At 41.3% G+C, this 16234-nt stretch overlaps 1 protein-coding gene across 1 annotated transcript in view; it reads left to right on the top strand.

Moving 5' to 3' along the window:
* Positions 1-16234, top strand: part of LOC129718378 (uncharacterized) — a 74765-nt gene that overhangs the window by 43895 nt on the left and 14636 nt on the right. The gene's annotated exons all lie outside the window — the stretch shown is intronic.

Genomic DNA, 16234 nt, shown 5'->3' with positions numbered 1-16234 from the left:
TACTACTGTTTTCAAATAAAAATAGTATACAGAACGTCACAGGTACAATTCAAGAGTAGTTGTAACGATTTTATTCATTAAAACCAGACTTTCGGTCATCAAAATAAATAAATTCGAAACAGATGGTGTTTGTACTCCTTAACGATTCAACTGGAAGAATCGTTCCGAATTGGCATTCATTCTGTAATACTTGTAGCATCTGTTTTCACTAATTTTACGGTATCTATTCTAAATGCATCCTTTTGCACAACAGCTATGACTAATTCATCATGCATCAGTATTAGTGTCATCAATTGATATCTTGAATTATTCTATTTTGCGTGTTTCTAATGTCTTTTATTAATAAAGTCTATCAGTTTTCCTCATCGTCAATGACATTTCGTCATATTCCATCCAAATTTTTTTTTTTTTAACATTAGTTTTCTGAATTATTAGTTTTCTAAAAATTGAAAATTTCAACATGCTCTTAAAAAACAATAAGACGAAATTGATCATTTTACAAACGAAAATTATACGAAACATCAATTTTTTTAGTAAAGTAAAAATTAGTTATTTGGTCTTGACTAAAAGGGTTTTTACCAAGCCTAGTTTTGATCATCAGAAAAACCGGGTTTATTTATTTTTTTTCATGAACACTCAATAAAACCTCTTACTAAGAAATTCAGGTTATTCTGCTTGGAAACTATTGAATAAAAATTAGGTGGGTTGGTGCCCGTCACTGATAATTTGGAATATCTATACTAATTCGCAACAGTTACTTAAGGCCGTATATACCTTTTTACTTTTCAAGAAATGGAAAAAATATATTGAAAATGTACTTTTTCTTGAAAACATTTTCTCAAGTTTTTAAGGAGATTTTAGCGAAAGGCAGAAAGCTAAAGTGTTTTGAAGCAATTCTCGTCACAGCCCCATAGCTAATGAAAAGAAAAAATGATCTCCTTTTTCATGATTGACGAAAAACTACCTCACCGATTTCCTTCATTTTTTTTTTGTTTGTTATTACGCTGTCGATCCTTTTTTGACTTTTTGATGCTCATTTGCTTCACTTTCAAAGTGATATCTACTTTTGAGCTAGTCTTTTTAAATCGTCCCTAACACCCGCCGATCGGACGTCCTCATCCACACCACACCACCACGGACCAGCAGCGGGAGATCGCCTAGGAGTGGTGAGGGGCAAACACTGGGCAGTAGACTACTCGCAAAAGCCACCAGTACCCGGAAGCATCTCCGACGGAGCAAGTAGTGCCGCTTCCACCATACAAAATGCACTAGTCCGCCCATTGGTGCCGATTCCAGTAAGTTCTCAATTACGCCAACTGGTCGCAACTTTTTATGATTCCTGTCGGATTTCGTTTTTGTACCACGATTCTGTGCTGACACCTGCACCGAGCTCCCTTAGTAAGGTCGTGTGACGACTTCAAACGGCGAGATAACAACCGGTGCAGGTGACTCCGTCCCGTAACACCTGGCAGGCCTTTCAATAGGATGGCAGCGTTTTCGAAGTCGAATTCATCGACTTCTGTGAGGTTTTCAGTCGAATAATATATAATATGTCGAATATATATCTTTCGTACCGCGTGACCGCCCTGCCGTGTTTTATGGCCGCAGAGTACCACCGGGAGAACCGGGAAGCGTTTCACCTTGGTGCCCCTAGAACAGATAACTTGTTCAGAGGCTTAAATGAGTTTGCTCGTGAACATAACGTTGAGACGATAAACCCGGCGATTTACTACTATGCGATACTCTGACGCATTTGACGCACATCTGCATACACTCGGAGCTTGTGAAATTATTAAAAAACTATAATCTTCCTAGGGCAACTACTTGGGGCTTTGGGGCCACAAGTTTTCTATCTTTTCTCGACCAATGTACTACTTTCTAATCTGGCGTGTAACTCGATTTGCTGCCACCATAATGCGAGCACAGGCCCGGTTTTCTTTGTTGGTCATCTCTTGTCACTCCGCATTAAACCACGATTCTGTGCTGACACCTGCACCGAGCTCCCTTAGTAAGGTCGTGTGACGACTTCAAACGGCGAGATAACAACCGGTGCAGGTAACTTCGTCCCGTAACACCTGGCAGGCCTTTCAATAGGATGGCAGCGTTTTCATTTCCAGCTTGATTCGCGGTGAATGGGAGCAATATGACCAGGTATCTGAAGCAAGGCCTCCTCCAGCTTCGGGCTACCATCGACAAAGCTAAAAAGGAGTACACCGAACTTGTGACTCGAGTTGAAGCCTCCGAAAAAGGGGTGAGGACTAGAAGGTCAACTGAATCTAAGCAGGTTCAGACCGATGCCCTCATTCTCCGCGATCTGCTCTACGGGTAGGTCGGTAAGTGAATGAGGCAGTCCCCGGGGCAAGAGGCCCCCGGTAATATGAGTGAAAAGAGCCAGGACGGAGCAGTGACAAAATGTCCGCCAAATGTCAAAAAGGCGAGAAATAGAGGGACGCCTTCATACTCAAAACTAATGGGTCTAAGTACTTCGAAGTCTTGAAGAAAAAGAGGAACGAAACCCAGCTCAAGGATTTAGGGGCGGATGAGCGGACCATCCGTCGATCTCGCGCTTGTGAGATGATTTTTGAGCTACGAATAACAAGGGCGCTTCCTACATGACTGTAGCCGAGTAGGTGCTTGGCAAAGAGATGCAGGTTCAGGCACTCACCTTAGAGGTGACTCTCCAGCTTAAAAACCTGGATGAAATCACCGAGGGGTGCGATGTTGCACAAGCCCTCAGAGAGAAGTGTGGGGTGAAGGTGGCCACTGAGTCAATCCGCCTCCGAAGGAGGCCAACGGGGACCCAGGTGGCTACCGACTAGCATCGGCAGATACGAACCTGACACTAAAGGAAGGCAAGCTAAAGGTCGGCTGGTCAGTACGCCCCCTGGCTATACTCCAACAACCGGACGTTTGCTCCCGATGCTTCGAGTAAGGACGTATGTCCTGGACCTGCAAGGTAGCCAGCTATGGCATTGGCATTGCGGTAGTGCGAGTCATAAAGCAAAGGATTGCGGGGAGTCTCCCAATTGCATGGTATGTTCCGGAGAACGGGACATCAAACACTTTATGGGAAGCCCCAGTTGTTCAGCCGGTAAGCCGCAACTGAATCTGAACCTCTAGTACGCTGCTCAGCAGCTGCAATACCAAGCAGTCACTGAGTCGTTTTTGGACATCGTCATCGCATCGGACTTTTACCGCATTCCCTGGAAACGGTAACTGGGTTGCAGATAGGTCCAGTATGGCGGCCGTATGGACGACGTTTCAGGAGGTTGTTTCAACCACAAACAAAGGGTACGCGGTTGCTAAGGTGAACGGAGTGTACTACTGCAGTTGCTATGCTCCGCCACGTTGGTCTACCGAAAGGTTCACCCAGATGGTCGACCAGTTATCCATGGAGCTAACGAGCCTAACATCGCTGGTGGTGGCAACCCCGCTTGGGCTGTTGAGTGGGGACGTCGCTCTACGAACCAAAGGGGTCAGATCCTGTTGGAAATGTACATTTAGCAGAAATGGTGCAGCGTCGATGATCGACGTGACGTTCTCCAACCCAGGACTGATTTCGAACTGGACGTTAAACGATGGCTACACCAATAGCGACCACCAGTCGGTTTGCTATAGTGTAGAAAACAACGCGAGACGGCAAGTGACGGGTAGAGCCAACACTCATGCCGCCCGCGGCTGGAAGTCATCGCATTTCGATGCCGAGGTATTCGAAGAAGCAATGAGAAGAGAGTGCGATGGTGGCAGTTGGCTCCGCCCGACTGCTGACCAACTAGTTGCCATACTATCGCGGGCGAGCAACGCCACCATGCCTAGGATTCGCCAATCTAGGAATGGGAAGCCACCGGCCTGATGCGATAGCGGACCTCCGCAGTGCGTGCCTCCGTACAAAACGGAGTATGCAGCGTGCGCGAACAGACGAACAGAGGATTGAGCGGCGATAAAGAGTGCGATTAACGCAAGCAAAAGGGCCTGCTTCTACAAATTATGCGCGAGTGCTAATACGAACCCGTGGGGTAGCGCCTATAGGATTACAATGGCCAAGACCAAAGGCGCACTGGCACCTGCAAAGCGATAACCAACGATTCGCCTCCAGCAGTCGAGTCTCACGTTCGACGTTTCAGTGTCTCTGACACAGACCAGGGATGGTCAGCCAACTTGCCGAACATCCAATCCGTGAGCGACGACAGCCGTGTCGAGATCGAGGGAGAGGTTAGGGTTACGTGATCGCCAACTCTCTAAAAGTGAGCAAGGCACCTGGACTGGATGGAATCCCTAACCTGGCAATCAGACTGGGCTGTTGCGGGCAGTCATGCAGAGGTGCCTGGATGACTGCCTCTTCCTGGATAGATGGAAGCGGCAGAGTTTGTTCCTACTGCCGAGAGCTGGGAAACTGTGTGCTTGAGAGGATTATCCTCAACAGACTGGTGAGGCACACGGAGGGTGTAAATGGTCTGGCAAGTAACCAGTTCGGCTTCCGGAAGGGCAAGTCCACGTTGGATGCTATCCTCTCCGTCACCAAGATCGCGGATGTAGCACTCCAGCGCAAGAGAAGGAACATACACTATTACGCAATCGTCACGCTTGACGTGAAGAATGCGTTCAATAGCGCCAGTTGGGACTCCATAGCGCTTGCGCTCAGGAGCGTCCATGTACTGGTGTCGTTGTACAGGATTCTGGAAAATTAATTCCAGAACCGAGGACTTGTCTACAACACGGAGGAGATTCAGAAGTGCATCCCATTTGCCGCAGGAGTTCCGCAAGTTTCTATCCTGGGACCGGTGTTGTGGAATGTCATGTATGACGGGGTGTTGAAACTCAAGTTCACTGTAGGAGTTGTGATCGTCTGCTTTGCAGACGACATAAAGCTAGAGGTCTACGGCCAGTCGATCAAGTAGTTCGAGTTGACGGCCGCGCAGTGTATACGCAAGGTCGAAGACTGGATACACTCCAGGAAACTGGAGTTACTGTACTATAAGACAGAGGTCACAACGGGTGGTGGTCATAGTTGGACACTATAACCTCAAAGCGATCTTTGAAACTCTTGGGGATTAAGGTCACACTTAAAAGTCACGTCAACTATACTTGCAAGAGAGCTTCAACGGCTATTGCAGCACTATCTCGAATGATGTCGAATAGCTCAGCGGTGAACGGCAGCAAGCGTAAACTTCTTGCCAGCGTGGTTCCGTCCATACTTAGGTATGGGGACCCAGTATGGTCCAACGCGTTAAGTACTAACAGTTATCGTGGTAATCTGGAAAGTACCTACAGACTCATATTCTCGAGGGTTGTGAGTGCGTTTCGTATAGTTTAGGGAACCTATACACTAGAGAAATGACAAGACACTCACCGTTAAGGCAACTGTCAACATCAAAACGGGCGAGCTGTATAATTTTGCATTGCCCTTATCCGTTTTGATGTTGACAGTTGCCTTAACGGTGAGTGTCTTGTCATTTCTCTAATGTATAGGTTCCCTAGTATAGTTTCATACACCGCAATCTGTGTTCTGTCCGGCATGATGCCTATCAACATATCCATTAGGGAGGACGTAGAATGTTTCGACTAGTCGCATACGAGGTACCAGAAGATCATTATCGATTATCAGATGGCAACAGGAATGGTCCAACTCCACGAAAGATAGATGGACGCACCGACTTATTCCAGTGGTATCCGAATGGGTCCGGAGGCGCCATGGAAAAGTTAACTTCCACCTCACACAGATCCTGTCAGGTCATGGTTGCTTCAGACCGCTTCTACTCAGGTTCGGGCATGCGGAGTCCTTCATGTGTCTCGAGTGCGTGGATGCGGGCCAGACACTACTCCGAATAACCTAGTTCAGAGCCAGGAGGTTGCATAGAGCATAAGAGCCGCTCCCTAAAGCAATACCTAGTGGTCGTCCCGGGCAGTATTATGGGCTGGAGACTGGAGGGTTTTTAGTGGGTCAAACTCCGTAGTACCTGAGGTTGGTCTCTCAGGTGTTTGGCAGCAAATTTTCCCTCTACCTGTAATAAAGAAAATGAAAACCACCACACATCCAACGGATACGGGGTCTACCACGAATTCATCGACTTCTGTGAGGTTTTCAGTCGAATAATATATAATATGTCGAATATATATCTTTCGTACCGCGTGACCGCCCTGCCGTGTTTTATGGCCGCAGAGTACCACCGGGAGAACCGGGAAGCGTTTCACCTTGGTGCCCCTAGAACAGATAACTTGTTCAGAGGCTTAAATGATTTTGCTCGTGAACATAACGTTGAGACGATAAACCCGGCGATTTACTACTATGCGATACTCTGACGCATTTGACGCACATCTGCATACACTCGGGGCTTGTGAATTTATTAAAAAACTATAATCTTTCTAGGGCAACTACTTGGGGCTTTGGGGCCACAAGTTTTTTATCTTTTTTCGACCAATGTACTACTTTCTAATCTGGCGTGTAACTCGATTTGCTGCCACCATAATGCGAGCACAGGCCCGGTTTTCTTTGTTGGTCATCTCTTGTCACTCCGCATTAAACCACGTGTTGTGTGCCGTTCCTGCGAGCGTTTCCAACATCTCTCGCATTGTATTGTTGACCTATTGCGGATGTTTTCTCACTGTTCGTTAAGGTCCTCATCAATCCGCTTATCAAGTTTTGAGTGCGTACTGAGCAACAATTCCATCGGCTGACAATCTCTGAATGTCCAACCATATCCTCCTCTAAGTGCTTGACTTGTAAAAGGTGATTTTTTAAGAATTTAGTTTTTCTTAAAAAAAGTAGGAGGGTGGTATTCAAGACACGACCGCATGACGTTGGACTACGGTATTCTTATATTCCATTAAAACAAATAATAGAGAGAATTGCAACTCTAGTATTTGCTGCAATTTTATCTAACAGTGCATTTCTGGATGCTGAGACGTTAAAACGTTATAAATAATAATATATACTAATAGAATGGATATCTTTTATTTAATCGCTGTCATTTCATACATATTCGAATCAACCCTTTGTTTGCTGCACTACCAAGACAATCATTTAATTGAGCGAATTGGTAAAATTTTCCTATCTAAGCAAAAGCAAACTTTACGAAACTATCTGAAATTGGAGCCCAGAACGATTCAACCGAAAATTTTAAATTTGAAAATTGTTTGACATTTAATCGATAAAACTCATGCTAGGTTAGTTCCAGCCCAGCATATAACTTCATGTATTTGGAAAAAAAAACGTTTGGTTCAATAACTCAATATAGCAAGAGCTCAATCACACGTTTTTCGGTAGTTGTTATCAAGGTTTGGGCGAGTGACAGGAAAATATCTTAACTTCTTCAGTTGTGATTTAGAGCATTTCTAATTGTTTTGTAATTTTTCACGATAGCGACAAGTTTGTTTCTTTCTCTGTGTGCGAGAAACAAAATAAAAACCGCGCACCGGGAAACAAAAACGAAAATTTAATGAATGCTCATTGAGAAAACTTGCTACTCTTTTTACCAATAATTTATGATACTCAAAAGAACCCGTTTTGATCTAAATCAAATTTCTAGTAAATAAGTGTTGATCATACATTTATTCATACATACGCTATAACTAATCATTACACACGCAGCAGCTATCCACACACACAAGCTATAACTATCCGTACACACGCTGAAGATATACACGCAATAGCCATAATATGCTACACATGCTAGTGTCTTACACACGCTATAGCTAGCCATACACACGCAACAGCGCCATCCCTATCATCGCAAATGTCATAGCAATACAGATGCACATACGCTATATGTGCACACTGCACACACACCCAACGTTTTCACCAAACGATATCTGAATTGGATTTCCGCTGGTGGGGTCCAACTCAGATCGAAGGAGCACCGAACTGAATGAAGAAATGCAGCTTCCCACTACCTCCGCCGCTGCTGCCTGATACCACCGCTCTGGTTCTGCTGCAGCTCAGTTTGGCCGCTGGAATCAGCCACCGCTGCTGATTATACAAGACCGGCCTGGTGGCCTTTCACTTGTTAACTGATGACTGCTATGAGACGACACAGGCTATCATATAGCCCAAAGCAAAAATCCAGCCGCGAGCAAACAAGAAGCGAGCTTGTGATTGGTTGAATGTGCACGACTTTTAACACAACTTTTAACTAGTTTAGTATCGAAAACATATTTAAATTATTATATGACAATCTTGCGCAATATTTCCCCTATCAATCAAGCCATTGGTGTTTAGAATCTGTTCAGTGGTAATGATAAAAGAAGCATTTTAAAACGGTGTTGAAACACCTGTTGCAGCTACCGAAAGCGAGCTCGTTATTGGTTGAAAGCTGTGAGACTGTTTACAAAGTCAGATCGGTTGTATCCGTTAGTGTCGACTGTGCTTGTGAAGAGAGGTGGTGATTGGTTGCTCGGTATGATTTAGACAATCGATGTGATTTATCAATTTTTCAATAGTGTATCTCGAACAATAGGTTATTTTTGTTACATAAATTCAACCGTAAAAGAATTTCTGATCGGTTGATGCCAAAACCTCGAAATTCTGAAAAGAAATGACTGATATATAAGCGCTCAAAACCTGACCACTTTTCCCTGGTTTTCCCCGGTTGAATTACTAGATTTTCAAATTCAGGTGCCTAACTTCGATATAGACGTTAGTCCAACGTCAAAAAAGCATAAAAATTACAAAACTGTATAAAATCTTTATTTGAGCCGATAAATTGGTTTATGCCATTTACTTTTTAAAGATAAGTTCATTCAAATGTTGGCCACTGCTACGTTTTAAATTGTCCATACGAAAAGTCCAATTTTGGGCCACTTTTTCGAGCATTTCGGCTGGTATCTCGCGAATAACGCCCGTAATGTTGTCTTCCAAGGCTGATATTGTTGTTGGCTTATCCGCATAGACGAGAGACTTAACGTAGCCCCACAAAAAATAATCTAGCAGTGTTAAATCGCATGATCTAGGCGGCCAATTCACCGGTCCATTTCGTGAGATGAATTGCTCACCGAACTCATTCCATTGATTCGCGCGATGTGTGGCACGTTGCTCCGTCTTGCTGAAACCACATGTCAGCAAGACCTAGCTCTTCCATTTCCGGCGAAAAAATCAGAAATCATTGCCCGAAAGTGAGCGCCATTGAACGTAACGTTGCGATTTTGATCACCTTTGAAGGAATGCGGACCAATGATGACTCCAGCATGTAAACCGCACCAAATCGTGCATTTTTCTGGGTGCATTGGCGATTCTTGTATTGCCTCTGGTTGCTCCTCGATCCAAATGCGGCAATTTTGCCCATTTACCCAGAAATGAGCTTCGTCCCTGAACACAAGTTTTCGGTAAAAAAAAATTTCACAGAGGACGAGTTTTGGTAATAAAATTCGATTATTTGTAAGCGTTGTTCAGGCGTAAGTCTGTTCATGGTGAAATGGCAAACCAAACTGAGTACATTAAACTTTGACAGCTGTCGGAATTCCCGCGTGAACTGTCAAATCTGAATACACGAAGAACCAAATAGCAAAACAATCACCCTTTATATGTTGGACAACCGGGCGCGAATCGTTCCCACGACGAGATGGTGATGACAACGTTTGGACCTCGAAAGGACGTCCAAGAAATGCCTAACGTCAACCAGGATATAATATATAGCAGCATAGATTTCGGATACATTTTCGTGCAAAGATTGTCATTCATCTCACTGACAAACCAAGCACTGATATCGATAAAATATCTGTATACGGCAATATTTATGCAACGCAAGTGGGGCACTACAAAACAGAAGTCGCTAGTGTTTTAAAGTATTTTGATTTGAATTTTCACACACGATTTTCAATTTTTTTTATATGAATATGAATGTCTGTTCTCTATGGTAGAGGTGACCGATCGCAGCGAGGCCTTGAATTGCTTTTCTAAAATACGCGGATAAATTTGACAACCCTCAGTTTAAACTTTGAGTGATCTTGTTCTGTTGACCGGTTACGACATTTATTCATTACTATTCATATTATTTATATTTTTATTTTTAACATTTTTATTTTCTCAGCACGATTACTAGGTGTTCAATATAATGTTCAATATAATGAGAATATTATGTCAATATATTTGAACACTTTATTCTTTAACGTATTTTACTAGTATTAAACAATGTTTTAAACAGCACGTGCGTTGTGCGGTAAGTAGTATCGCTAATGATAGAAGGAAAACACGATCTTTTATGTTGTTCTCTTCTATTCTCTCTCTATCTCTCCAGCATCCCTACAACAACGCAACCTGTATTGAAGGTGAAAGACGTGGGTGCGCCAAACCACTCTTTTTCTTATCCCGTTTTGTACCATGATAGTCATTGATACTCACTCCCAACCTACTTCTCTTTTCAATATTCTGGAACTTCGCACTTTTTATTTTTGCTTTGTTTTGTTTTCGATGTACAGTACATGCAGAAGTTAATTAGAAAATCGCGTTTTTCAAACAAGTACAAAAAAGTCGACAGTTTTGTCAGGTCGTAGTATTGAATGTTGGTCGAATAAAAAATTCAAGCGGAACTCTCGATTTTCCACTCGTGTTGCAATCTAAGACGCATCCAGGAGAGCAAGCGAGTGTATACATAACCAAGGCTGGCTCCACTCTGGAGTGGAGACATTCGCGATCAATTACATGTCGGAATGTGTTTGATATTGACAAATTTGCAATGAATCCATTCAGATTCGTGTCTCCTCTGGCCGCCAAAGATGTTTACTGGCGGCTCGTACTAGTGGCGAAACTTATTAATAGCCATGCCGAGATTTTCTGCACTATTTTGCGTCGTTGGATAAACTTCGAGCCCCACACTGGACGCCTGGGTGGCGTGGGAGAAGCTGTCTCCCAAGCGCTCACAGAATGACGTTTTATAATGTTGGTCAGCTGATCCTTCGATGAGTTACCTAACATGCATCCATTACTGTGCGTTTGGGGTTCGACTACTTTCCGGTCTCATGAAAAAAAAAAATTGATTCCATTCATTTTATGTTATATTTTTATCTTTTTTTCTATTGTACAGACAAGATTCATCGGCATAGTTTTGAATTTCAAATTAAAATGCTATGTTGACAGAAAAGTTAATAGAATGGATACAATAAATTGACAGGAGAACATGCGATCGAAGCCAACTGTCCTCGTAGAGCACTCGTTGCTGGGACTAAGTGAAACTGAAAATCACGTGGAGGAAATGTCATCGATTTGGTTCGAGAAACGTGGTTCGATATCGTCTGTACAGGAAACGACCCGCGATGCGCTTTGATTAGTTGGCATCTAACTGAGCGAATTATGATTCGTGAATACGTTTGTGGTATTTTGGTATTTTGGATATCCGAGCTAGGTGTTGAATAGTTTGATAAATAGAACACGTTTCCGCCCCTTCATCAGTTGTGACGATCCAATTTTTCGTTCCTTCGGCGAAAAAAAAAGTCTAAATTAATGAAAGTATCATATCATTTTGTTTCTTCTCCGAGGTCACGCCAATGAATGCCGCTTTGTCTCTGTCGGGTGCAATTGGATTGCACACCTGTCTGGGTATGATGATGAAAATAAAACTAATCTTTTGAACCACCGCCAACACCTGAGGGTCCTGTGCGTTCGCGTTCGAAACGCCCACGATGGAGCCAATTACAAGAAAGATTTTCCGAATACACCAACCCCGATTGCAAAACAAATTAGCACTGCTTGTCGTGATGTCCGATACCGTTGAATTCTCGCTGTTAATGAGCTGCAGGCAGGCATCAGGACACCGCCTGCCGCCGCCTGGGTTGACGGGAAACACATTGTCGTTTGCCGTGTGGTGGATAGATGTGGCAAACCCGGCTGAAATGTTGACGGAGTGTTCATCACATACCGTACTAACGAACTGTGTTTGATCGATGCAACGTCAAGCTGTCTCACGAAGCAAGGAAGGTGTTGGAATTGCATGCCTAATTACCATTCTCACGGGAGGCGTGACAGCTTTATCTACCTTTGCTGATCAGTATCCAATTGACTGCATCGGAAACGACTCGAAATCTGGCACGCTACATTGCTCCCTCGTAATAGTAGTTTAATAGCGACACTTTGATTAATGGCGTTCATTGCGGGACTTTTGGTGGATTAGTACAAGTTTTTTAATTTTATTTGCCTGTTTCGTCTCAGAACTTCTAGCTGAATCACTGATTTAGGCTTTCAAAATCAGATCAAAGATAACGGATCTGGAGAACATCCAAACTAGCTAGGGGGCACCAATCAACCGTTTTTGCATCTAGCATTAACAATTATTGTAAAGATTCCAAAATTGTGATATTATGCTGCTCAGAAAACGATCGCAGACAGATAAAAAATTGAATTTAAAATTGAAAAGAAATGACCAAGAGCATCTTTTGGTTGATCCGGGGAATTCAGCTGTCAACAATGGTCGTAAAAACCATTTTAACGATATCACATTAGTAGTAAAATGAAAGATGGTGACAAATTTGAGCAATAAACGGGCTTAAAATTGTTGTGAAACTATTTTTATCCCTCGAGACGGTATGAAAGTACGATTGACAAACAGTTGCCTGCTACTGTCCATTGCGAATTAATCGATTCGGATATTGTTCCTTGTGTCGAACTCGCCTTTCAGCTTGTTTTGGCATGTGGAGCTGCATTATTGGTACGTGTTATATCTTCATGTGTATTTGATCTATTGAATAAATAATTGTAAAAACCTCAATCTTACTGTTAACAAACTATAACACTTGAACGAGCTTTGTTATACCAAAGGACAAACAAACATTTCAGTTACTGAATTTTCCTTTTCAATAATCCAGTTCCAATAACATTTATGCAATTCTAATGCGATCTATCAATTCTATGCGATTATATAAAACTCATAACATACTAATATTTATTTTCTTAAGTGTTGACAGATCGATTTATTCCTTATTCGAAACGGAATGTCAACTATTATAGTGATTTCTAGCATGCCCTAATCAGTCGGTTTAAAGGGGTACATACGCGAATTCAAAAAAAGTTAAAGGGTATGTGCTTGAGTGCACAAACGTAGGCTTGACGTGAAACTATTGTGGGTGTAAAGATTTGATTCTGCCATAGCCATAGCAGGGTTGTTACAGAAACCTTAATTTTGAATCCGCAAAATCCGCGCCACGGGTTTTTGGATCCGCGCCGTGAATACTAAATCCGCGCCGAAAAAAAACTAATAAAAACTTATGATTCAACATGGTAAAATTAATACCATCTTTAAAATATCATGCTGATATGTATAACTTGTTTGTATTTAGCTTCAAACGCAGGACAGTTGACTTACTGCGGCCATGTTTAGGAATGATGCTGACCCAAAATGTTGTTTGGAAATTTTTATACACAAATGTAAAATGCCCGTAGCACTGATTTTTTCTCTCGCGATTTTCTCGGGTTGAAAAGAGTATGATTATGACGAGTAAAATTCCTGTGAGACATAAGTTAGACATAAAAAGTGAGAATAGATTGACGAGATTTGGAAAGTGATGGATAACCATTTAAACCCGTATATTGTCGGAACATTCAATAAGTAATTAATAATCTTCGTGAGCTGCAAACAAAAGCAAGTTTTACTAAAATTTGCAAGATATCTTGTTGAAAATAATTCAAAAGGACGAGATAGGTTTTAGCTAGGTTATTAAAACGATTAAGTATATGTAACTCACGTATAGCGCCAAACTTGAAAAAGTAGAAACAATCGAATAAGTTGAAAAATCCCTCAACACGAATTCAGGTCTAACATTCAAACATAAGTTGAATGTCATTAAAAATGTTTTCGTAAAGTCTGAACAACATCCTCTGTAGAAACATGGAATAGTCTCAAGTGACAGTTTTTTAATGCAGGGTGACCACTCAAAATCAGTTTTCGATTTCCCGCTTTTTTTTCCAGGTTTTCCTGATGACAGGTTTTAAATTATCTCGGTGGTTTATTTTTAAAAAATATGTGAAAAACATCAATTTTACATGTTTATAAATATCCTTGCGAGAATAGTGTTATTAAAACTTTGAAAAATATTTCTCCTTCAAAAATTTTTCTTTCCTTAACTGTTTATCAACTTTAGCGAGTACCTTCATGAAAACCTGCGCAATTTGCGCCCTTTTTATCTAAAAATCGTTGACAATCTTTCTTCTGCTTTTACTCTCTGTCAACCTGCTCTTGAATGCCAATGGAATGTATGGAAGAAAATTAATCATCGATCGTTTAAATTAGCTTAGAAGTTTTATCTTCCCATGCAAAATTTGTTCTCAAGCGAACATCGATCGGGAAGAAAAGCCTCAAAGTGACCAATGAAAAAATTCTTAAAATTTTTTTTTATGGTAAATGTGTTGGAAATTCATAAAACGTTGAGATTTGTCATCTCGAAACATTTTTTTTTTTTTTTGAAAAGTTTCGATCTTAGGACTAACTAAATGTTTGAGAAATTCTCTTAAATCCGTAAAATAAATTCAACCGACACTCTGAATAAGCAATTTGAAAAGAATATTTTTTGAAACAATCGGTGTAAAACGCGACTTTTCCTGGAAATCCGCATGATAAACCACGGAAATTCCGAAATTCACATTAAATTGAAAAAGACGCATTAAAAAAGACGTGAAAAAGCAAACCAAAAACTGCGTAAAAAGCAATTTTAATACATTTCTAAACGCAAGCTTGACAGTTTTTCAGGAATTCGATAAATTTGAGCTCTTTATTTAAAACAGTATACAACACATCCTAACGAAATCGTCTTGAAAATTCTAAGATATATCAAAAATATGTATTGCCAAAATAGTTTTTCAATGACATCAATTTTAGATCGTTATAATTTGGAAAAAAAGAATAATAATTCAAAAATAAATGATTTTTTTTTATTCCAATGTTTATATTTCCCAGATCTAGGAAATAGTTTGCTACAACTCGTTCATTGGCAACATTAGTAGGAGACATGCAAGAGGATGATTTTCCTGATGTGAAGCCTAATTTCCCGGTTTTCCCGTCTTTTTCCCGGTGATTTGAAATTCCCGTCTTTTTCCCGCTTTTCCCGGTAGAGTGGCCATCCTGATTATTAATGTACGTAAACATTTTTGTAAACAAAGCTTCAAACGACGATTTGATGCAACTGCTAAGTAGGCGTCTCAAGGTACGATGCTGGCTTAACAAGCCAGTTGTCGTAGGCTCGAGTCTCGGCACGGGAAAGACTGTTAGTATCAGTAGGATCGTAACGCTGGCCCCGCAATTGTCCTGTACACTTAACAGTCGGCTGCGAAGTCTGTGCATAATAAACAGAAGGGCAAGTTCCAAATCGGATTGTAGCACCAAGGCTTTGCTTTGCTTTGCGTTGGTAGCTTTGTTTACTTTTGTACCTAAACAAACAGTTTGAAATTAAGAAAAAATGAAACATCAACAATATTGGATATATGCATTTTGAACAAATTAGAGATTTTCAAATAGAGAAGTTTTTGTTAGAATTTTTTTTTTCTCAAGAGTAACCATTAAGGTGGGACAAAAAATAAATGTTAGCTCCCATGCACTTTTCGTGTTCCTTATGGGCCCCATAACAACTGGGTAACTTTTCAGATCGATCGGTGAAACGCCCCATTTTCGCCCGATTTTTAAAGTTTCCATACGATTTTTTATGGGAAAATTCACTTTTTTAATACTTATTCTCAAGAGATGTCAAGTTGGCTCTTTAAAAAATATCAATACATGATATTAGTAGGAAATTTTTCTGGGAAAAACTCTTCTGAAGATCGTAAGGCGCTACGATGCTTGTAGAAACAGCTATTCACTCTCAACTGATTCAATGTTTGACGGATGGCTCACCATTAAAATTTTCCAGCAACACTGCTACAGCATGCTACTATTGCAAACTTGCTTAAGTATGAGAAATAATTTCGCGTGGGATTAATTTTCAAAGTGTGATTTTTGCTCATAGTATCTTCGAGGAAGATAAATTCAAGCGATATCATTTCTCATCACATGGTTGAATTTGGAACAGCAGCATGCTGCAGCAGTATTGGTAGTAAAATTCAATGGTGAGCCCTTCGTCAGATATTCAATCAGTCTGGGGTGAATATCTTTTTTCACAAGCAAGGCCTTGCGGTCTTCAGACGAGTTTTTCCTATAAAAAAATTTCCTATAAATATCATGTATTGATATATTTTTAGGAGCCAAATGGACATCTCTATAGAAAAAGTTTTAAAAAATTGGTTTGTCCCATATAAAACGTATGGAAACTTTAAAAATCGGGCGTT

Source organism: Wyeomyia smithii, chromosome 1 (assembly GCF_029784165.1).
Source record: "Wyeomyia smithii strain HCP4-BCI-WySm-NY-G18 chromosome 1, ASM2978416v1, whole genome shotgun sequence".
NCBI classification, from domain to species: domain Eukaryota; kingdom Metazoa; phylum Arthropoda; class Insecta; order Diptera; family Culicidae; genus Wyeomyia; species Wyeomyia smithii.
This window is presented reverse-complemented; position numbering and strand designations above follow the sequence as displayed.